Raw genomic sequence first — 24,020 nt, forward strand, 5'->3', positions numbered from 1 at the left:
TGTGCTTTCCCAGATGTGATGACCGGGCAAAGAGGCTTTGGCTCTATGTGGGTTTCTCCTACCCTGCCGCGAATACTAGGCTAAGGCAAGCAGCAAGAGCAGCCCACAGTACGCCTCTGATTTACGAGCGACGGCTATGCTTTCGCTGAGCTTTTCAGCTTGGCGTGAACCGCACTTTGCTGCTGCTCTTCAGCAAGGCTTTGGGCGTTCGCTCTCTCGCGTCAGGGAAGAGCTGCGGGAGAGCTGGTGCCTCTTGGGCCTTGCTTTCCCGGACTCAATGTTCGCGCCCTGGGTTTACCCTGCCAGGCCCAACTAAGCAGACACAGTCACAACCCTGCAGCTGCGTGTGTGACCTAGGATGGCATTCTATGCACGCTACCATCTCCCGGCGTAGGCAATGATTGACATTTTGCTCTGGGCTCAGGCGGACTCAGGGACTAGGCCAGTGCCTTTGCCACAGGAGAGGAGAGGCGACAGAATCCGTGCACACCACCGGTGCACTGGGGTGGTGAGCTCTCGGGGACTGTCCCCATTCCCTCCCCGGACACCCCTTGCCTCCGCCAACGCTTCCACATCCTGGTGGAAGACTGCATCTTACTGCCTGTTCTTTCAGGGAGCTACTTCTGCGATTTCAGGGTAGGGGCCTCGTGCAAGCACATGTCTGCACCAGGGACCTGTGGCCATGGAGCTGCTCTCGCCTTGGACCCCGGGGCTCAAGACAGGCCTGCCTTCTGCCCAGACTCCTTCCTCAGAGTGGAGCAAACGTGCCTGCCCTAGTGGCCCCCTCCTTTCTCCTTAGCTGTCAGGCTACCATCTCTCCGCACAGGGGGCTGTGGTCACTTGTCTTGCCACCGCCCCGCTGTTCCTGACAGGGCCGCCTCTCTCACTTTGCGACCCTTTTATGACAACAAGGCTTCCGGCTCCTTCTCTTCTCCCGGGGCAACGTGCTGCACCTTCCCACACATGCTCCTGGGGTGCACAGGGACACACGTGTCCCTTTCCTTAACACTGTTTTCACAGGCACAACCAAGCATCTCTCTCCGGTTGAGGGGATGTCCGGCAAAGAGGATTTCGCTCCACGTGGTTATATTACACCGTGCTGTGGAGACTAGCACAGGCAAGCAGCAGCAGCATCCCACCAACCCGACACTGATTTACCAAAGAGTTCTGTGCTTTCCTAGCGGGGATGCCTGGGCAAAAATGCTTTCCCTGTATGCGGGTTTCTCCCACCGTGAGCGTGGGCTCAGCAAGCAGCAGCAGTAGCCCACAGAACCGACTCTGATTTCTCAGCAAATGCTGTGCTTTCGCAGAAGATTTGGGCTTGGAGCGACCCGCACATGCTGCTGCTTCCTCCACAAGGTTTTAGTCGCATCAGGGAAGAAGAGATGCGGGAGAGCTGGTGCCTCTTGGGCCTTGCTTTCCCGGGCTCCATGTTCACGTCCTGGGTTTACCCTGCCAAGCTGAAATAAGCAGAAACAGCCTCGACCCTGCAACAGCATGGGTGGCCTAGGATGGCACTCTGCTTACAATGCCATTTCCTGGCGTAGGCATGGCCTGCCCTTTTGCTCTGGCGTTCATGTGGACAGGGGACTAGGCCATTGCCTTCCCCAGCCAGAGGAGACACGACAGCATCACTGCACACTGCCCGCGCCCTGCAATGGGGAGCCATGGGTAATTGTCCCGCCTTCCCCGGGAAACCCCCTGCCTCCGTCAATGCTTACACATCCTGGAGCAAGACGGCATCTGACTGCCCATTGCTCCAGAATTTGTTTCTGCGAGTTCAGGTGCGGGCGCCTGGTAGTAAGCACTTGTCTGCACCACAGACAGGTGACCAAGAAGCTGCTGTCCCCTTGGGCCCAAAGGCACAGTACAGGCCTGCCTTTTGCCCAAACTTCTTCCTCAGAGTGGAGCACACGCGCCTGCTCTAGTGGTCTCCTCGTGTATCCTTAGCAGCCAGGTTTCCGTCTCTCCGCACAGGGAGTGGGTGACAAATCATCAATAACCTTTTTATTGTAGAAGTATAAATTTTCTGTACGCTATTGAAGTTCAGTTGTTTTCAACATAAAATGGAATGTTATAACTAACGTATTTTATATAAGCTTAATGGTAAATATAAAAAAATATGTAGTAGATACACAAAAGATTTTGATAAAGAAGTTAAAACATACTGCCACAAAAAGTCATCAGATTACAAACAAAGAGAACAAGACAGGAAATAAAGAGGAGAGCAAACAATTAACAGAGAAACGAAACAGATAAACACTGGGGAAAGAAAATTTTTTTTTTTTAAAAACAGGGGAAGGCAAGCCATAATACACTTAACTATAAGTAACAATCTGATTGTTTCTGGAGGGGAGATGAGCAGGGGAATGGGCTGAGTCAGTAATAATTATCAGGAGGTCACTTGTGATGAGCATTTAATGTTATATGTAAATGGAGAATTACTAAATTCTACTCCTGAAACTTATATTACACTATATATTAACTAAAATTTAAATAATCATGAAATAGGAAAAGAATGAAAGGCAATAGTTAAGTCCTTACCTATCAATAATTACTATAACTGTAAGTGAATGGAATCATCCAGTTGGAAGACATAGAAAGGCTAGAATAGATTAAAAAAACAAACAGAAAACACAGGATCCAACAATATGTTGTGTATAAAAGAATCACTTTAGCTTTAAGGACACACATGGGCAGAGAGTAAAGGGATGGAAAAAGATATTCCAAGCTAATGATAACAAAAGAAAACAAGGGTAAAAATAACTGTAGGAGACAAAATAGGGTTTATATAAGCTAAAAATCACCACAGTCATTATACAATAAGAAAAGTCATCAACTCATCAGTACAGTAATTGTAAATATCAATTTAAAATTGAGCCACAATTTATATTGAGCCACATAAATATATAAAACAAATACTAACAAAACAAAAAGGAGAAATAAATAGCAATACAATAGTATCTGGGGACAATAACACCCCACTCTTACATATGGATAGATCATCCAGACAGAAAATCAATTAGAAAATAGTGAATTTAAACACTATGCCTGGACAACTGTGTGGCTCAGTCAGTTAAGCCTTTGCCTTGGGCTCAGGTCATGGTCTCAGCGTCCTGAGATAGAGTCCCTCATTGGGCTCCCTGCTCAGGAGGGGGTCTTCTCACTCTGTCTCTGCCCTTACCCCTTGCTCATTCTCTCTGCCCTGCTCTCTCTCAAACAAACAAACAAAACAAAAGAAAAAAAACAAGAACTATGTCAAATGAACCTAACATATTTACAGGATATTCCATCCAATAGTATCATAATAAATATTCTTCTCAAACACACGTGGAAAATTTTCTAGGATAGATCACATTTTAAACCACAAAACAAGAGTCCCCCCAAAATCAATAATATAGAGAGCATATCGAGTATATTTCCAGCCAAAATAATATGAAACGATAATTCAATACAGAAGGAAATTTGGAAAATTTACAAACACACAGACATACACATTTTTAAACAAACAAAAAATCAAAAAAAAAGAAGACAAAGTGGGAATAAAAATACATCTTGAGGAAAATAAAAAATATATACCAAAAAGTTATGAGAAGAAGCAAAGCAGTTAAAAAAGGAAATTTTATAGCTATAAATGTATATTAAAAAAGATTACAAATGAAGAACTTAATATAACAGCTCAAAAAAAAACTACAAAAAGAACAAAGTAAACTTAAAAGTAGCAAAAGGAAGGAAAAAAATAAAAATTAGGGCAGAAATAAATGAAATATAGAATTAAAAAACTAGAAATTTTTTAAAATGGTAAATAAAATTAGACTTGGTAATGATAAATAAAAAAAGACAGCTAGACTAACTCAGAAAAAAGAAAGAAGACTCAATAAAATCAGAAATGAAAAAGGAGACATTATAATAGATACAACAGAAATATAAAGGATAAAAGACAGTTAAAAGCCAGTGAATCAAAAGCCTAGAGGAAATGGACAAATTCCTAGGCACATGCAACCTATCAAGACTGAATCATAAGGACATAAAAAATGTGAACAGACCAATAAGGGGTAAGGAGATTGAATCCGTAATAAAAATATTCTAACAAATAAAAGTCCAGAATCAGATGATTTCCACAGTGAATTCTACTAAACATTTTAAGAATAATACAAACACTTTTAAAACCCTTCCCCAAAAGTTGAAGTGGTTTAAATACTCCAAGGCACATTTTACAAAGCCAGCATTATCTTGATATCAAAACCAGACAGGAGCACTACAAAAAAAAAAAATCAGTAACAAAAGAACTGGATAATATCCCTGATAAATAAAAATGTAAAAATTCTCTACAAAATGCTACAAAACTGAATTCACCAGCACATATCAGTAAATGTGATGCATTATTTTAATAGAATGATCAATAAAGACTCATATGATCACCTCAATATATGCAGAAAAGACATTTGACAAAATTCAACACCCTTTCATAATAAAAATACTCACCAAACTGGGTACAGAAAGAATACACATCAACACAATAAAAACCACATATTCCGTGGATGGATTCAAGATGGCAGAGAAGTAGCAGGCTGAGACGACATCAGGTAGCAGGAGATCAGCTAGATATCTTATCTAACCATTGAAAACACCTACAAATCCAATGGGATATCAAAGAGAAGGAGAGCAACAATTCTAGAAACAGAATATTGATCACTTTCTGAAAGGTTAACTGGCGGAAAAGTGAACCCAAAGAACGGGAAGGTAGACCGCTGGGGGAGGGGCCAGCTCCCGGCAAGCTGTGGAGCAACGGAGCACAAAATCAGGACTTTTTAAGTTTGATCCACTGAGGGAGATCACCCCAGAGGCTAAACCAGAGTGAAGCCCAAGTGGGGTCAGCATAGCCCCAGGTCCCTCAGGGCCCCAGAAGGACCAGGGGTATCTGAGTGTCACAGAACTCACAGGTATTAGAGTGGGGAAGCCGGCTACAGAGACAAAGCTGAGAAGTGAGCTCTCAACCGGGGTTACTTTAAACCAGGCATAGGCAGGGTGAGCTTGGAGTACGGCCAAGGGCCAGGGAATGGGAGTAATTGAGCTCTTTTCTCCAAGCACGGCCAGAGGCCAGGGAGATAAGAATGACCCAGGACTTTTCTCCGAGTGCGAATGACAGAGCGCTTTTCTCCAAGCATGGCCAGAGGCCGGGAAGACGGGAGTGATTAAGCACTTTTCTCTGAGGGTGCACTGAGGAGCGGGGCCCTGAGCTCTCCACTCCTCTGTGCTGGATTGTGATACCATTATCATTCCATCAACCAGAACTCTACAGAACTCTATGGAAAGCCTTCAGGGAACAAAAGCTCCTGGATTACTTAGCCTCACCCCAGGTAAGGGCAGGACAAATCCATCTCAGGCAAAGACACTTGAGAATCAATACAACAGGCCCCTTTCACAGAAGACCAAGAAGAAACCCAGCCAAGATCAACTTCACTTACTAAAGAGAACAGTGGAATTCCAGAGGAGGAGAAAGCAAAACAAGGAATTCATGGCTTTATCCCAATGATTCTTTAGTCTTGCAGTTATATATTTTTTCTTTTTTCTTCTAATTTTTTAAACTTTTACCCATTCCTCTTTTAATGATTTTTAACGAGTTTATTTTTAAAATACCTTACAAAAAATAATAATCTATTTTGAACCTTCATTATTATAGTCATATTTTATCCTCCATTGTATCTAACTATATATTTTTTTTACACATAGGGTTTTTTCTTCTAAAAAATTTGGGGTATAATTTCTCCTAATAGATTAAAATATACCCTAAATCTAGCTCCAAGATTGTTCTAGTGTCCAGCCTGAGCAAATTCTCTCCAGTTTATCTTTCTTTATTGTCCCAACCAACTTGCTCTATCAACTTATTTTTTAGAAATTAAATTCTTTTCCTCATTTTTATAGGTTTATTCCATCCTGTCATTGTGCCTACCCTTATATGTTTCTCATTTTTTAAAATCTTGGGAGGTAGTTTCTTCTAAGAGACCAAAATACTCCCAAAATTAAGTGAGTGACCCACTTCTAGTCACAAATATAGTATATATATATATATTTTTTTCTTTTTAAATATTTTTCCTTGTTTTCTTTTTTTTAAACCTTTTCTTTCCCCCTTGAACTTCTTTTTTATCCCCTTTCATTCTCCCACAACTTGGGGTCTCTTCTGATTTGGTTAAAGCACATTTTCCTGGGGTCTTTACCACGCTTTTAGCATTTAATTGCTCCTTTGTATATTCTTATCTGCTCAAAATGATAAGGTGGAAAAACTCTCCACAAGAAAAAGAACAAGAGGCAGTACCAAAGCTAGGGACCTAATCAAAACAGACATTGGTAATATGACAGAACTAGAGTTCAGAATGACAACTCTCAAGGTGCTAGCTGGGCTTGAAAAAGGCATGTAAGATATTAGAGAAACCCTCTCCAGAGAGATAAAAACCCTTTCTGGAGAAATAAAAGAACTAAAATCTAACCAAGTTGAAATCAAAAGAGTTATTAATGAGGTGCAATAAAAAATGGAAGTTCTTACTTCTAGGATAAATGAGGCAAAAGAATTAGTGATACAGAAGACCAAATGATGGAGAATAAAGAAGCTGAGCAAAAGAGAGACAAACAAATACTGGACCATGAGGAGAAAATTTGAGAGATAAGTGAAACCATAAGATGACACAACATTAGAATAATTGGGATCCCAGAGAGAATCTAATCCAAATATTCAAGGATGATTTATCATTTGAGTATCAGGCAATGTGTCACTGTGCAAAAAAAATATGTATCTTGGTAGATGTCATAACATTTTTAAAAATATTTTATTTGAGAGAGAGAAAGAAAGCACAAGTGAGGAGAGGGGCAGAGGAGAAGGAGAAGCAGCCTCCTTGAGCAAGCAGCCCTACATGGGGCTCCATCCCAAGACTCCCAAATCATGACCTGAGCCAAAGGCAGATAGATACTTAACCTACCAAGGCACCCATAGACCCCATAACAACATTTTATAAAGTTCAGTATTTTCAATGATTACAAAATTTTAAAACACTAGTCATAAAAGGGAACTTTTTTTTAGCACAACAAAACCTGCATATTTAAAGACATCATATATGCAATGAACGAATTTTAAGACATCCCATCCCTTGCCAGTTGCTCTTTTGTTGAACTTATTTCTCTGACTTTTCAGGAATTCCACATTTGGAGCTCTCTAGTTTACTTTCCAACCTTGGAACTCAGAACTTGTTAATACCATTCAACTAATAATATTTCCTGTTTTGGCCCTGTCTGTCACCTTTGGAGGCTAGAAGATATATACTTCCTAAGGAGATAATTGGCCATTCAAAAAAACCTCCAATTTGCTAATAGGCCAACTAGAAATTTATGAAAACTTGCACAATTTTAATTGATATGAACCATTCCTTCTTTATAAACTATTTTCCTGGTTTATTTCTCAATTTGTGTATGCATTTTATATTCTTGTTTTTGTAAGAATATGAGTATATAGTGTACATGTATGTGCAAATATTATGTAAACAGAGAAATGTCATAAATTTATGATTCTCAAATGATGTTTATGAGTACATTGGTTTTGGTTTTATTTTTAGAACATTATTAGAAATATTAAGAATACAGATTCTATTAGGCTATTTCTGACCTAGAGTGTTGATCTCTGATCAATAGATCAGACAGATCTCTATAAAATAATTTGGGGAAAGGAAGATACAAATGGAAGAAAAAAAACAGAATTTGGAGTCCTTGAGATTACAAATAATAATGTCAGCTCTTAATATATTTCTTATTTAGGGGATTTAACCACACCCTAGCCTTCTGGTCCTTTGACAGAGCCTAAGTGACCTAAGAGGAGCAAAATACTCAATTCCATTCCGTTGGAGCCATATTGTCCCACCTAATAGTGTAAGTTTTTGACCCTACATAAGATTGAACAAGTACAGACAGACATTTACTGTGCTTTTGTTTATTTGCTTATTCATCTAACATATCTTTATTGTACATCTGATGTGTGCTAGGTACTGTATTCAATGAGGATATATAGCAGCAAAGAAATACAGTTCCTGCCCTCCTAAACTTGATATTCTAGTGTATAAGAGAGATGGCAAGTAAGTAAACAAACAAAGGCACTATGTCATTTTATGTGTTAAAATTTTCCATAAGGAAAATCAATTAGGTTAAAAACAGTAATGCATGAAATGAATTATCATAAGGTTTTTGCCTTTGCAAGTGAACTGTGTTCATAATGTTTGATATGCCTACTATGGAAATGGAGGTACATAAAAGCAAAACTCCATGTGGACAGTACAAATATAAAGCAATTAAGAAAAAATAAAACCCTGAAATGAATAAGTTATTGAGTTATATTGGGTTAACTATGTGATTTTGCTGTTTAGATATATTGTGATATGGTGTTGAAGTGAAATTACTGTGTTTGCATTGGAAGCAAGTTCTATAGTGCTTTCAAAGACCAGGTCCTCAGACCCCATGATAGACAGCAACATTGAAATATAAGAAGAGATTATGCTTAAGTCGAGCACATTGGCAAAGTGACAAAAATCGAAGTTCTCCTATTCCTCAGCATACACAGAGGCAAAATTGTAATGACTCACACGTATGAAATTACCAGTAAGAACTTGCCAATGATGAGATTCATTAAAAAGTTTTGTTTTTGTTCTAGAGATTTAGAAAGGTCTGCAGATAATAAACAGGATGTCTGCTGTTTGACTGTGTTGATTAAAATTTCTTAATTAGAATCTTTTCAAGGTGTAAAGGGAAAAATGAATGAAACAAAACAATTAAAAGACCACAATGAACACATTATTGGATAACTAATTTATTTCAGGTACCAGGTAAAGCACTTTTGTATAGATTATCTCAAAGCAAAGAGGAGAAAAAAAGAAAATAATGACCTGCGTGGCAGTGAATTTTAGTGACTCTAAACCTTCCTTCCATTTATCATTAATAAGGGGTTAAATGAAGGCAAACTCTGGATGTTTGTAAGCAATGTTGATTTCTGTAAGTGTGTCCTACTGGGAGAATGGAGCCATAGGGTCTAATTCTTAGTCCCAAGGATTGTGGTTGCTTTGAAGTTCTCACAAACTTTTTCTTTTGACTGAATCATCTATTTTACTGCATAAAAACTGATTTTTATCTTGAAAAACCTGAGGCTAAAAACAAGGATGACTGTCAGTATCAATTGAAATGGTGGGGAACAGAAACATTCAGTGAATCTTTGCTGTTCATTGGGACATATCTTTATAAGCATATAACCCCCCTAAGACAGACCATGGAGATTAGATCAGATCTGGCTATGATGTGCTGAATTTTGGTGCAGAAATGAAGGGTAATATATTTGTCCCCATGAGGACAGATCCATGACTGCATTTTTCAAAATGTCAAGGTTACATTTGAAAAGTAGTTGCAATTTTCTCCCATTTCCTAAAGATAATTCTCTGCTTCTACTTCACACATAAAAATGCATGACTTAATGAAAATTTTCTTCACAGTATTAGGATAATAATTCCAACCTAACATGGCTTAGAGTAGAGTGTATTTTTTCCTTAATCTCCAGATTCCAGCGAATAAAAACATAGTATTGTTGGCTATTTAGTAATATTTTTTCTTTTCAATCACTTCAGTTTTGTAGGAGGTCATAGTTTGTTTCAGAAACTTTGTCAAATAAGCTATCTCTTTTTGGAAGTATTAATCTATAAAACAAGAAAACATATTCCTATTTGTTCGAGAGACTTCTATATAAAACAGTCTACCTCAGATAAATTGAATCTTACTGGATAAAAAATGTACATTTGTGTATATTTGGTATGCTTTACCAAGTCCTGATTTTATATGCAATAGCAGTATAGCTAAACATTGCAGTATACTTTGACAACTATTAGACCATCAAAGTTTATTGTGGTATAAATGTTAAAAATGCTAGTAGCTATTTGGAGGTAGATATTAGATAGTGATGTTTAATGAGATGGAATAAATGGCAAATGCAAAATAAAATTCTCAAATAATTTTAAGGAAAATTAATTTCAATTTATTAGAAATCTTTTTTTTAAGATTTTATTTATTTATTTGACAGGCAGAGATTACAAGTAGGCAGAGAGGCAGGCAGAGAGAGAGAGGAGGAAGCAGGCTCCCTGCCGAGAAGAGAGCCTGATGCAGGGCTCAATCCCAGGACTCTGGGACCATGACCTGAGCCGAAGGCAGAGGCTTTAACCCACTGAGCCACCCAGGCGCCCCTAGAAATCTTAATATAAGAATTATTTTTAAAAGTCCATGTAAGAAAATTTTGGAGGATGGTCAGTTGTAGAAAATCAATAACTAGAAGCATTAATTAAAAATTCTGTCACCATGCTGGGAAGTGAGAGGACATATGGACAAGATTTTAAAGATTTAAGTCATTTTGCAGATGTCAACAGGTAATTTGCCTTTATATTAGACAATTGTTTTTAGTCCATAAACCACTGATACAGAAAAATGGTACCAAAATTATGGCCTTTCTGCAGAAATTAAACAGTGTATCTTTGTAAGAAATACTCAAACATGAAACATCATTTGGATTCAACTAAATATCATAAATATTATAATTTGTATATGTTAAAAACAGACATTTTCACATGGATCATCTTTTTTTTTTCAAGATTTCATTTGTTTATTTGAGAGGGAAAGAAAGGGAGAGAGTGTGGGCACACAAGTGGGATGGAGCAGGGGTAGGGGCATAGGGAGAAGGACAAGTCAACTCCCCACTGAGCAGGGATCCAAATTCTGGGCTTGGTCCCAGGACCCTGAAATCCCACCTGAGCTGAATGCAGCCACTTTAACAGAGTGAACCACCCAGGCACCTCTTCATGTGGATTGTCTTAGGTCATCTTCACAAGGACCTTGTGGAGCAATTATTTCAATTTTAAAGATAAGCAGATTAGACTTAGAAAGTTAGAGAGTCTAAGGAACTTGTTCAGAATCTCAGCTACTTGATGGTCAATGTGAACCTTAACTGAGCTCTTCTACCCCCAAATATTGTGATTCTCCCACTACCTACACCAACTGAAGTAATTAATAGCCTCATTTGGACATCTCAATAAATATCTTATCTCTTCAGTAAATATCTACAAGATTTCTACTATTTCTGACATCTCTGCGTTACATTGTGGAGATTGAAGAGTTACCTTGACTGATCTCAAGTAAATTTTGTTCTTCTGTATGTTGTTTAATATGTTTTCTATGGCTGCTCTCAAAACTTTCAAATGAAGCATACATTTGACTGTATGTGTGTAGATGTTATTTTCCTTGCATTCACTATGCTTATGTTCTAATGAGCTTGAATTTGTACATTTATGTTTTTCACGAAATTTGAGAAACAAGCCACATTTCTTTATCCATTTATTCTGTCCCTTTATTTTTTTTTTCCTCTCCTAGTACAATCACTGCATATATGTTAGGCCATCTTCAATTCTTGCACTTTTTCTGAGTCTGTTCATTTTTTGCATTTAATTCTCTCTTATCTAATTTATTATTTATCTGTCTTAAAGTTCATTTACTTTATCCTCAATGTGTTGTTAATCCTGTCAGGTGAAATTTTTATTTCAGATTGTATTTTCCACTTTTTAATTTCTTTTTTATTCTTATAGCTTCTATTGCTTTGCTGAGATTTGTCTTTTTATTCATCATCAATGTATTTCCATATCCATGAAGATAATTATAGTAGCTTGTTTAAAATCTGTTCTGATGCCAACATCTTGATCCATCTCTACTTTTGTCTTTGCTGATTGTTTTTTTCTTTGAGTGTGGCATTTTTCCATTTCATTGGAATTTGTGTAATTTGGATTTGTGTTCTGGGTATGAATTATACATTGTAGAGATTCTGGATTAGGTTATATACTTTCAAAGAATGTTGTTGTTGTTGTTTTTGAGTGTGCAGTTTGAAAGAACTCAAACTACATTTTTTTTCCATGTGATGCATGGCAAGTTCGCCAAATATTTAGGCATAATGTGATGTTTCTACCTTATCTCTCTTTTTAGAAATCCTGCCCTCACTCTACTCTGAACCCTCTTAATTTTTCAGCTGTGTAGTTGTCCCAGACTCTGCTCTTCTTGGTTCATCACTCTATTAAAAAAGTTTTATCACATCCGTATTGTAGTTGCACAACATTGCACTAATGTTGGTGCTGTCTGTCCTCAGGCTCTGAGTAGTGAAACTAGGAAGCTTACCTAGGATTTTTCTCTTCTAGCAAGTGTTGACTTACCTGTGACATATGTCTGCTTTGCTCAGTCTTCAGTGACCTTAGATAATTGCTTTTCTTTACACATTACACTGTAGTTTATGGAATCATATAACATCTGGTGTTTGTACCTGGCTTCTTTTACTTAGCATAATGCTTTAAAATTAATTTGCAATGTTGTATATATAAGAGATTATTCCCTTATGTTCATATTCTTTTACTATTGAGTAGTATTTTGTTGTGTGAATATGCCACAATGTGTTCATCCATTAACTATTTAATGAACACTTGGGTTGTTTTTAGTTTGTGCTATTCTGAATAAAGTTCTTTAAAAATTCAAATAGAAGATGTTGGGTGGAAATATAGTTTTATTTATTTATATTTTTGGAAATACTTGGTCATGTGTAGGTGTTACATGTAACTTAAAGTATAATTTTTTTTTCAAAAGCAATGACATTATTTTATATTCCCATCAATAATGTTTGAGATTTCCTGTAGATCCACATTTTCACTTGGTATTATCAGTCTTTAAAACAGTAATCATTCTAGGGGTGCCTGGGTGGCTATATCCTCAGAACCTATTCATCTTTTACCTGAAAGTTTGTACCCTTTGACCAACATCTCTCCATATTCCTCAGCACCTAACTCTTTGCAACCACCATTCTACTCTCTAAGTAGAAAGCCTTTTTCACATTCCAAATATAAGAGAGAACACATGATATTTTTATTTTCTGACTAATTTCACTTGGCATGATGCCCTCAGTTTCCACCCGTGTTGTTACAAAAGGAAGGTCAGGAAAATACCAGGGACTGACACTGACAGAGTCACCACGATCTGGAGAATGCTGATCAATGTTTCTGGGGGAAGACAATATAACACTGCCTCTTTAAGTTTTCTGGCATCCAAGCAACACATGTTGCTTCTGCTCTTATTTTATTGGCCAAAACAAATCACATGGCCCGACCTATCTTCAAAGCACATTCTTACCATGAATCTGGAAGGTTATTGGTTATTAGTCTTCATGTCAACCATCACTCATTAAAAATAACATTAGATAAGGATTCTAATTCAAAATGTGTAGCCTGCATAATCATTTTAGTCTTGTGGTTTTAAAGTCAAAGGTCAAAAGATTATGCATAATATTGGAATATTTAAGAGAACTTGATGTCCATCATGTCTATAAGTTTAATTTATTATGTATAGAAGAGTTAAATATATGAAAGATTTTAAATATGTCTGTAAATTGGACAATTAATTATCCAAATAGATATAGATGCAATTAAAAATATTTAAAGAAATCTAAACTAACATTTAAAAAATTTAAAAAATATTTTATATATTTATTTGAGAGGGAAAGAGACGGTGTGTGTGCGTGCATGTTCCTGAGAGCAAGGGGGAGAGGCAGAGGCAAAGGGAGAGGTACAGGCAGACATGCTGGGTGAAGTGCCCACCTTGGGGCTTTCTCACAGCCCTGAGATCACCACCTGAGCCAAAACCAGAGTCAGATGCTTAACTGACTGAGCCACTCAGGTTACCTAAGCTAACTTTTTAATGTGTTTATAAAGTAATCTCAGTCTCCTGAGAAGTGATTGTTAATATTATTTGAGTTATAAACGGAGTAATAAATTTTGCCTGTTGAACTTAAAAATATAAGAATGAATTAGGTTTATGAATTTATTACTCAAATAAATAAATATTAATTTTTAAAACCAAAGTAAACTTGAACAAATGCTATCTTTTTTGGGTATCAAATTCTCACATTTAATACTAGTCAATGCTATTATAATCTCAAGGTCTCCTTTATTTTCCTTTCTGAGCACAAAAGCCTGTGAAATGAATACTATTAGAGATTTAGTATGAAGGGTATACTAAAAATATATGTTATAACAGAGGAAGACCTGAAGATGCAGTTGGCTAAGTGTCTAACAGAATGATTATCTTTTCTTTTTAGCTTACATTAAAAAAGAGACAAAATTTTAGAAGGAAAAAATACCATGCTTTCGAGACTCTTTAGCATTTCTTTTTTACAAGAATAACCAGTACAGGTTAAGTTGACGGGATTTAGTGTAAGTAAAGTACTTACTGGAATTGGATGAGGGTACAAAGAGAAGAAAAATATTATATTTGATGAAACCCACTGTGCACACTTCCTTTAAGTATGGGCCTATGCAGTGATTTACCTCTGATGAGTAAGAGCAAGTAAGATACTCAAAAACAATTTATGTAATATGTGCATATTTATAAATATACTTACTTATAAGTATAAATAAAGTATAAAGTATATATATAAATATACTTATTTATAAATAAACATAAATACATTTATTTATGGCTTCATCTGTACCACAAGAGAAATTGTAATGACTCTGCAAAGACCACAAATCTTTTGCATATAAGTCAAAGTGTCTATTCCATATGGCTTAGGAATATGTGTAAAGCTTCCATATGGGAAAAAGATTTTCTGATACCCAAATAAAGAATCAGGCATCAAAGAACCTACTGAAAAGTTTGGCAAATATTGACAATTGTCACAAAACTTTGAATTCCAATTTGAAAGTCTACATATTCTATTTTGCAATATTCTCTATCATTTTATATTAGAGCTGTTCAGAACTTTCTTCCAAAGCCATGGGATTTAATATATGATTATACCGTATAAACAATGCATACATGTATATGGATGTATATATTAGCATTCATTTCAGTTTGCTTCCAGTTTACATATCCTACTAGATACCCCAGTGACTGGTTATTGCTCTCACAGTGAAACTAAAGATATGCCAACTCTCTTGAAGCAAAGTCCAAAACTTTAGAATAATGCTTATATATTTGATTTATATAGTTTATTTCTCCCAGTGTTCATTTTAAATTAACTCCACATTGAAATAAGTGATCATGCTAATAGCTGACAGGGCTAGGTTAGGCTGACTTTGTCTTCATGTCATTGACAGTAACAAGAAAAAAAAAGTCATAGATCCCTTTTTTTAAAATACATTTTTTTCTTTAAAAGTATTTATTTAAGTTTTTTTCAATTTTTCTGTTTTTTTTTAATTTTTATTTTCAGCATAACAGTATTCCTTGTTTTTACAGCTCACCCAGTGCTCCATGCAATATGTGCCCTCTCTAATACCCACCACCTGGTTCCCCCAACCTCCCACCCCTCACCCCTACAAACCCCTCAGATTGATTTTCAGAGTCCTTAGTCTCTCATGTTTCACGTCCCCTTCCAATGAATTTAATTTACATTTTTTTAATTTAAATTTTTTAAATTAAATTTATTTATTTTCAGCATAATAGTATTCATTATTTTTGCACCACACCCAGTGCTCCATGAAATCTGTGCCCTCTATAATACCCACCACCTGGTACCCCAACCTCCCACCCCCCCACCACTTCATTCCCCTCAGATTGTTTTTCAGAGTCCATAGTCTCTCATGGTTCACCTCCCCTTCCAATTTCCCCCAACTCCCTTCTCCTCTCCAACTCCCCATGTCCTCCATGATATTTGTTATGCTCCACAAGTAAGTGAAACCATATGATAATTGACTCTCTCTGCTTGACTTATTTCACTCAGCATAATCTTTTCCAGTCCCATCCATGTTGCTACAAAAGTTGGATATTCATCCTTTCTGATGGAGGCATAATACTCCATAGTGTATATGGACCACATTTTCCTTATCCATTCATCTGTTGAAGGGCAGAAAGATTCCCTTTTTTTTAATAAACATATATTTTTATCCCCAGGGGTACAGGTCCGTGAATCACCAGGTTTACACACTTCACAGCACTCACCAAAGCACATACCCTCCCCAATGTCCATAATCCCACCCCCTTCTCCCAAACCCCCTCCCCCCAGCAACCCTCAGTTTGTTTTGTGAGATTAAGAGTCACTTATGGTTTGTCTCCCTCCCATCCCATCATGTTTCAACATGGGGGCTTAAGTGGGTAGGAGAAGAATCAAGAATCAATTAATTTACATTTTTAATTTTAAATTTTAATTTGTTTTTTAATTTTAAATTTAAATATATTTAATTTAAATTAATTTAAATTTAATTTCATTTTTTTCTTTTAAATGCTGATAAATGCTGTCATCCCCAAAACTGTGGTCACATAAAGCACGTGCAAAATGAGAAAATGGAATGCAGACTCACAAAAAAGAACCATTTCGCTTTTCTAGGTCCTCGTTTTTAAAGAGTAGAAAATTTACTTTCCCAAAAAGGAACAAATTCAGAAGGAAAGAGTAGGATGACAGTCACCTTCATCAGCCTATAAACATATACTCAAACCAAAAACACTGTAAACTGCAAAAAGATGCCAACTGTTTTTAAAAATAAATGGCAGACGACTTTAGGTAAGAATAACTTTCATGGAAATTGAGGAGGTAGAGGTGTTCAAATTGTTCAGGAAGCACCAAAAGCATGCTAATCATATTCTTTTTTTAAAAAGATTTTATTTATTTATTTGACAGGCAGAGATCACAAGTAGGCAGAGAGGCAGGCAGAGAGAGAGAGGAGGAAGCAGGCTCCCCATTGAGCAGAGAGCCCGATGCAGGGCTCGATCCCAGGACCCTGAGATCATGACCTGGGCCGAAGGCAGAGGCTTTAACCCACTGAGCCACCCAGGTGCCCCGCGAATCATATTCTATTGAAAGGAAGGAAGACTAAGATTCTGAACAAAAATGTTTTATTAGGAAAAAAAATCAAAAAGTATATGTACATATAAATATAAATGTAAATATAAATATATAGAGAGACATACACTCACATGTATGTGTGTGTTTGTGTGTGTATGCATATATACTATCCCAGTCCTAAACCCAAGCACCTGGGTTTGTGATCTTATTTGGAAATAGGGTCCCTGGAGATGTAACTAGCATGGATGAGATCATATTTGAATAGCCTGGGCCCATAATTCAGGAGGACTTGTGTCCTTCTAAGGGAGACTGTGGATACACAGATATGCATTGAGGGAGAGGGCCATGTGAAGAAGTCCAAAGTCCAAATACATCAAGCTGGGAAAGGAGCCTGGAACAGATCCTCCCATAATACCTCCAAAAGGAGCATGGTCTTCAAGCACTGTAGCCTCTAGAACTGTGATACTGTCCACTTCTGTTGTTTCAGCCTCTAGGCTTGTGGTATCTTGTAATAGCACCCATAGAAAACTAATACAACCCTGTTAGAGGAAAAGTAACCAATCAGAAGCCTATGAGGAATTGGAAAAGAGAAAAAAATCTATCTATCTATATAGATATGTCTATATCTATATCTACATAAATTACTCTTTAAAACATTGAAAACGAATGGACATTTGAAAACCGTGTGAAAAGGAAAGCAAGCAAACAAACAAAAACTGAGCCCCAGGATTCACTCAATTTTCACCTGGAATAGTTCTGGATGGTGCACGTAGGGAGGAGATTCCAAGGAAAAGATGGAAGTTTCCCTGCTGTGAGGAAAGAGAGATTGGGATTCAGGAAGGCTGGAGTGATGAAAACGCCATGGGTACCAGAGAGACGGAATTCAAGTAGCAAACAAGCTCTTGAAAATACACACTGGAGTCCTCTTGAGTCCTTGGTCCATAGGAAGCAGTGTGTGTCTTAGAAAATGCTCCAGGTTCTGACAGAGAGTCAAGGCAACGGAACCAGATGGTTGCCAAGACTCCTACAAGGCTAGAGATCATTGGAGTTCCTACCAGCCAAAGGGAAGTGTTCTTCTGGCTAAGTCACAATATTCAGTAGAGACCCGGTAAGGAGCATGAGTTAGGAGCGGGATGAAATGATCCCTCCGAGAAAGCTGACTCTAGAGCTTCCCTAAAGAAGGGGAGAACAATTGTAAAAAGGGTCAGAAATACCTACTAATCTCTGACTGCCCCTGTGACAGCCAATCAAAGAAGGCAGAGATTAGCCTCCAAAGGACTCAGGTCATCGAAAGGAAGGCAGTTCTAAAGGGAAAGGGAAGAAGGAATAGACAGGAAAAAGAAAATATGCCTAGCGAGGTAGTAGACTTCAAATTCAACATTTCAACAATGACCTTCAGAATGAACGACTCAAATTCTATTGAAAGAAAAGACCTCAATAGGGCAGTGAAAAATAAACTCTACTTAGAAGGATGCAGAGGCTACTATAGATTTTGTGGAAAGAAAAAGGATGAAAAGGACTAGACCTTACCCAAACGAATCCTCAAAGGCTGCTATTCCTAGGTCTTGAGAAGAGACAATGGAAAGACACCTGATAAATGAACAGAGAAAGAAGACATTTCAGAACACAAAAGGACCCTTTTAGAAACACATGGCTATCCTCAAGTTGTCTGCATCCGATGAGAAAACTCATTGAGATCAACCATATTGAAGCCCATAAAACAAGGCTAAAGACATTTTTTGGAAAGCTTTTCTTTCTTTCTTTGTGAGAGAATGAGTGAGAGAGAGCATGAGAGAGGAGGTCAGTGGGAGAAACCAACTCCCCAAGGAGCTGGGAGCCCGAGGCGGGAGGAGATCCTGCAAAACCGGGGTCATGACCTGAGCCCAAGGCCGTCGCTGAACAAACAGAGCCACGCAGGCACCCCTCTCCAGAAATTGGTCCACAACAGCTCAGGGGCACCTGGGTGGCACACTCAGTAAAGCGCCCAACTCTTTGGTTCTGGCTCAGGTGGTGATCACAGGCTCTTGAGATTGAGCCCTGAGGCAAACTCTGGGCTCAGGGCAGAGTCCACTGGGTCTCTCTTTTGGTCCTGCCCTTTCCCCCTCACACTCAATTGTGCTCTTGCCCTAAAACCAAGTATGAAAACCCTTCACAGAAGGGAACAATGGTTGAGAGTGGGAGGGGTGGGGAGAGAAGTGACAGGCCCCAGGGCAAGCAGGAGGTTCCCTCGGTGCTGCCCGCCCTGCCAGGGGCAGGCTCCCTCAGCGGATGCCGCCCTTGGTGCTGCCGTGGCAGGGAGCAGCAGGGAGCAGCTGAGCCAAGGGAGCCTTGGGGCAAGCCTCCTTGAGCGCCTCCAGCGCCCTCTGAGCGTGCTTGTTGGGGGGGGTGGGGGTGGGGCGGGGCCACAGGTCGTTCCAGGGAGGAGGTGAGGGCGGCGCCCAGGTGCCCCCGGCGGGAGAGGGGCAGGCAAGACCTGCAGAGAGATCCCCTTGGGACTGCTGGAGCTGCTGCAGGGCTTCATGCTGGACTTGGCGAGGCAGCAGCCTGCGCACCCTGCCCTGCATCTGGCTCTTTCCTTAGCATGGAGCCTGTTTACCCCTCCATCTCTGCCTGTCTCTCTCCCTCCTTCTCCTCTCTGTCTGTCAGAGGAAGAAAGAAAATCTTTAAAAAATCATCAAACAACCCTCCATATTCTTGTCGTTCTTTAGGGCCCCATGCGTCAACATTTTATTTTTACTTCTTGAATTGAAGGAATTGGTTGATTGATTGATGAATTGGACAGAAATACAGAGACAGCGAGAGAGGAAGCCCAATTTGAGAAGGAGTAGAAGCCATGGAAGGGGTAGAGGGAGAAGCAGGCTTCCTGCTGAGCACAGAGCCCCAGGAAGGTCTGGAGCCCAAGACACTGGCATCAGGACCCCAGCAGAAAGCAGCCACCCAGGTGCCCCACTCCATGATTAAATCCGTTTTTCACGATTCAATCCATTGGATTAAGCAACACTCTTTGGGGTCTGCCTCCTTGGGTTAACACTAACACATTGTGCTTTCCTTTGCTCTTTTGTGATCATTGAGGATTTCAGGAATCTTTTTATGTTTCTTGGCTGATGGTTTTCTCCTTGGGATATTTCTGCTCTAGGATTTTCATTGTTTTGAAGTTACCTATCTATCCTTCTTGATTCCTAATTCTCCTATTTAGAGTTGTATACAGTTCCTTATCTGGTATCTCCATAGAGCCTTTAATAGTTTTAGTCTTGTCATTTGTTGGGCAATATTTTTTTTGTTTGGAACCTTGGAATGAGTAGAGTCCAACTTCCCAACTGCTGGTGCCCCTCGGAACAATTTGTTACTTAAACTGTAACCCCTGGAGGATTTCACTAGTTACCAAGCACATTTACATATGACCTCTAGAAATACATATACTGGCAACAGGTCTTTGGGGAAAAAGATGATATATGACTGTGAAGCTGGGTAGCTGGGGATGCCCAGCTCGCTCAGGGCGGAACGCTGCCCCTTCACAGAAGCTGGGCAGCGGGGGATACCTCGCTTGCTCAGGGTGGAACGCAGCCCCCTCACAGAAGCTGCGCTGGCTGGAAGCCCGGCCGGCCCAGGGCGGAATGCCGCCTGCTTCAGGAAAGCGGAGCACCCGGGAACGCCAGGTTAGCTCAGGGTGGACTGAAAACCACCTGCCTCCCTTATCCACCATCGAGCCTTTCTCTTCCCAGAAGTGCCCGTTGTTAGTTAGAAGAGTTCTTTCAATGTGCTTGTTTAACTATAAACTTTATCCCCCTTCTTGCTTGTCAGCAAGATGGGATTAACATTTGACCTTCCTCAATCCTTCTATTGGCTATTGTTTTCTATCCAATAAAAGTGAGACTGTGGAGATGCTCCTGGCAGCCGTCCTTTTCAACTGTTGTCCCCTGCTCCCAGTCTTTTGCAGCTGACTGGTTCGTGCCTAATTCTTCTCTCGTCGCCGACTGGAAGTGGCACCCAAGCTTTCTTGGGCTTTCTGTTTTTGGTGTTCTGTTCCACTCATCTCTGCCACCTCCCCCAGGTCCTCAAAATGGTTTTCTATTGTATCTTCCAGAAAACTTCTGATGTCCTCTTTAGTATGTAGGCTACATCAGTAGGGAATAGCGTTAAAACCTCTTCTGTTCCATGTGGATATTCACGTCGTTGAGCACCGCTTGGTCAAAGTCTGCCCTTTTCTGTTGGTCTGTTTTCTCTGGTCATTTCAGGAGTCCTTTTGTAAGAAATCCTATCCCATCAGATGCTCCTCTCACTCTCTTTCTCCCTTACTCTTGCTCTGGCTTCTTTCTTCAGATTTGCCGGGGAATGACGAGTCCTTTTCATTCCTATGAAAATAGAAGAATTGGCTGATCCACAGATACCATTTTTAGTGATATACAAGTGTATATATAATAACTGATATGGAGATGTACATGTGCACCTACATATATATTCTTTAATCTATAAAGTATGGAGGTTGGATTAAGTCTGAAGTCTCTCGTACAGCTTGATAACCTGTGACTCTTTGATCAATAACTTCCATTTTCCCACAGGTCAGAGAAACGGGAAAAAATGCACATATGAACATATGTAGCACGTTAAAAAATGATCACAAATCCTATGACTCCCCATTCCCTTTGATTCACATGGGCTATGTGACTGTGTTAAACAGTGAAAGAAACGTGTCAGTTTCAGGCCCAAGTCCAAAAGGAACCCCTCTCTTGGAACATTTGCTATTGGAGCTCTGAGTGCACAGGAAAGAAGTCCAACAACCTTGTTACAAAGACTTCACGGAAGTGGAGGGCCATCTGAGCCTCATCTCCCAACTGTACCCATCAAAGTGACAGGCATGTGCATAAAGTCATCCTGAATCCTCTAGACCAAGCAGCCGCCTGCTGAAGGCCACCACCCACTGACCTCAGTTAATGCCGTATTAAGCATAAAAATTGCCCCATGAGATCCTGCCCTAATTTCTGACCCCCAAAACATATGTAATATGACAAAAGGGTTGTTTTAAGCCCCCAAATTTTGAAGTCATTATATAACTAATTGGGTAACATGGTAAATATGTATCCAAAATAATGTAAATCAAGGAATATGTTTAAAGGCACCAAGTTATCTTAAAAAGTTCTCTGAACACACAGAAAAACAGAAAGAGACCCATAACTACAGAGAACAAATTGATCGTTTCCAAAGAGGAGGCAGCAGGTGGACACGCAAAATGCGTGAAATACAGTGGGAGATAACAGGCTTCCAGTTACAAAATTAATAAGTTGCAGGATGAAAGGCACAGCATAGGGAATATGGTTGGTGGTACAGTACGGCGAGCGCAGCATAACATACAGACTTGTCAAATCTTGTTGTTTTATATCTGAAACTAATGCAACATTGTGGGTCAGCTGTACTTCAATTAAAAAATCAAAGGAAGTTTAAAAAATTAAAAGTGAGCTCTGTTATCCAAATAGGACATACGAGATGGATTTCCCATCATACCATAAATTGAAAACGACTTCTCTTGATAGAACAATGCTTTCCTTAGTCTTAGTCCCTACTCCCTCCCACAAAAAAAAAAAAAAAAAAAAAAAAACTACTTTCGAAAAACATCTTGGTATTTTGAAAATTATAACTGCAGTGAGTGATGAGAGTGAAAACAAACTGATAATCCACGTTTCCTCATTTCTTATCCCTTTTATGAAGATGAACAGTAAAATCATATGTAAGAATTAACCAGAGAGAGGTCTATTTTCCACTCACTATAATCAAGCTGGAATTCTCAACTATTATTTAGTATTAGTTGATTCTGGTGGCAAATGCAAATATGGTTTCACTTCTTGGGCACATGAGGAAGATTTGGTCGGTGAAACAGACATACCAGGTTGGCCCAGGCCTGCACTTCCAGGGTTCAGAAAATTGCAAGATACAACCTGACACTTAAAACTTCCCATCAACAACTACCGCTGCCCCCCCAACATCTTGTTTCTTCCCACAGACAGCTCATACTGAGACCTGTCCACTGTCAGGGTCAAGCTAAAGGGGGATGCCCACAAACTAGGTGGGAAATGAGAGGATGCAACTGCAGCTCTGTGGGGATGCCTAAGGCCACTGAATGCCCCGTCATGATTCTCCAGCACAGATGGGGGCAGCCTGCACCACGTGGGTAGAGCTCTAGGACACAGAATGTACTGGAGTGGCAGTCAACAAACAAATGTGTTTGTGTAATATATAAACCCCCATAGGGTTGTCAATTTGTGGGATTCACTTTTTCTAACTGTTCACCCCATGACATACAATTTCAGGAAACCCAGAGCCCATGGATTATTGTTAAGGGCACATTCGGACTCAATCAAAGTGTAACTAAGCGTAATCATACACATAAATACAAATATCATTAAAAAAATCAATACCACCTCAAACTTTCTTTTTTATTCCCAAATGAACTTTTATGGGTTTTAATATCAATTAATGTGCTTATAGAACTGGTAAAAAAACAGTCACTGATGAAATTTTAAAATTACCACTCTGCTTTCCCTAATTTCTGTTGATGTACTTTTATCTCACACAAAAATGAATTACTAAGGAATAAATCATACTTCACTGAACACGTTTCAGCTGAAATGATGCACCAAGATGTACAGCTTTGGTCAGGCTTATACTGCTGTTGTCAACATAGTATATGGGGTGTAAGAGCTACTGTCTTTTCCTTCTCCCATGAATATTAGTCCTAACAGACTCTTCACGTGGAAAGAAAACTTAGTCTAGAAGGTACACTAATTCCTCTCCTCCCTGGTGAAAAATACTGTTAGAGGTATTAGTTTTAGACAGAGAGGCAAGTTCACTTTGGAAAAAAGCACACACACACACACAAAACCCTCCAACATGACCTTTATTTTATTTTATTTTATTTTTTTTAAGATTATTTATTTATTTATTTGAAAGAGAGACAGTGAGAGAGAACATGAGTGAGGAGAAGGTCAGAGGGAGAAGCAGACTTCCCATGGAGCTGGGAGCCTGATGTGGGACTCGATCCTGGGACTCCAGGATCATGACCTGAGCCGAAGGCAGTCGTCCAACCAACTGAGCCACCCAGGCACCCCCAACATGACCTTTAATACAGTGATAAGGGTGAAAGTGTAAACTTCAT

The sequence above is a fragment of the Mustela putorius genome, unplaced genomic scaffold, assembly GCF_011764305.1.
Source record: "Mustela putorius furo isolate JIRA1106 unplaced genomic scaffold, ASM1176430v1.1 tig00003875_pilon_pilon_pilon, whole genome shotgun sequence".
NCBI lineage: Eukaryota > Metazoa > Chordata > Mammalia > Carnivora > Mustelidae > Mustela > Mustela putorius.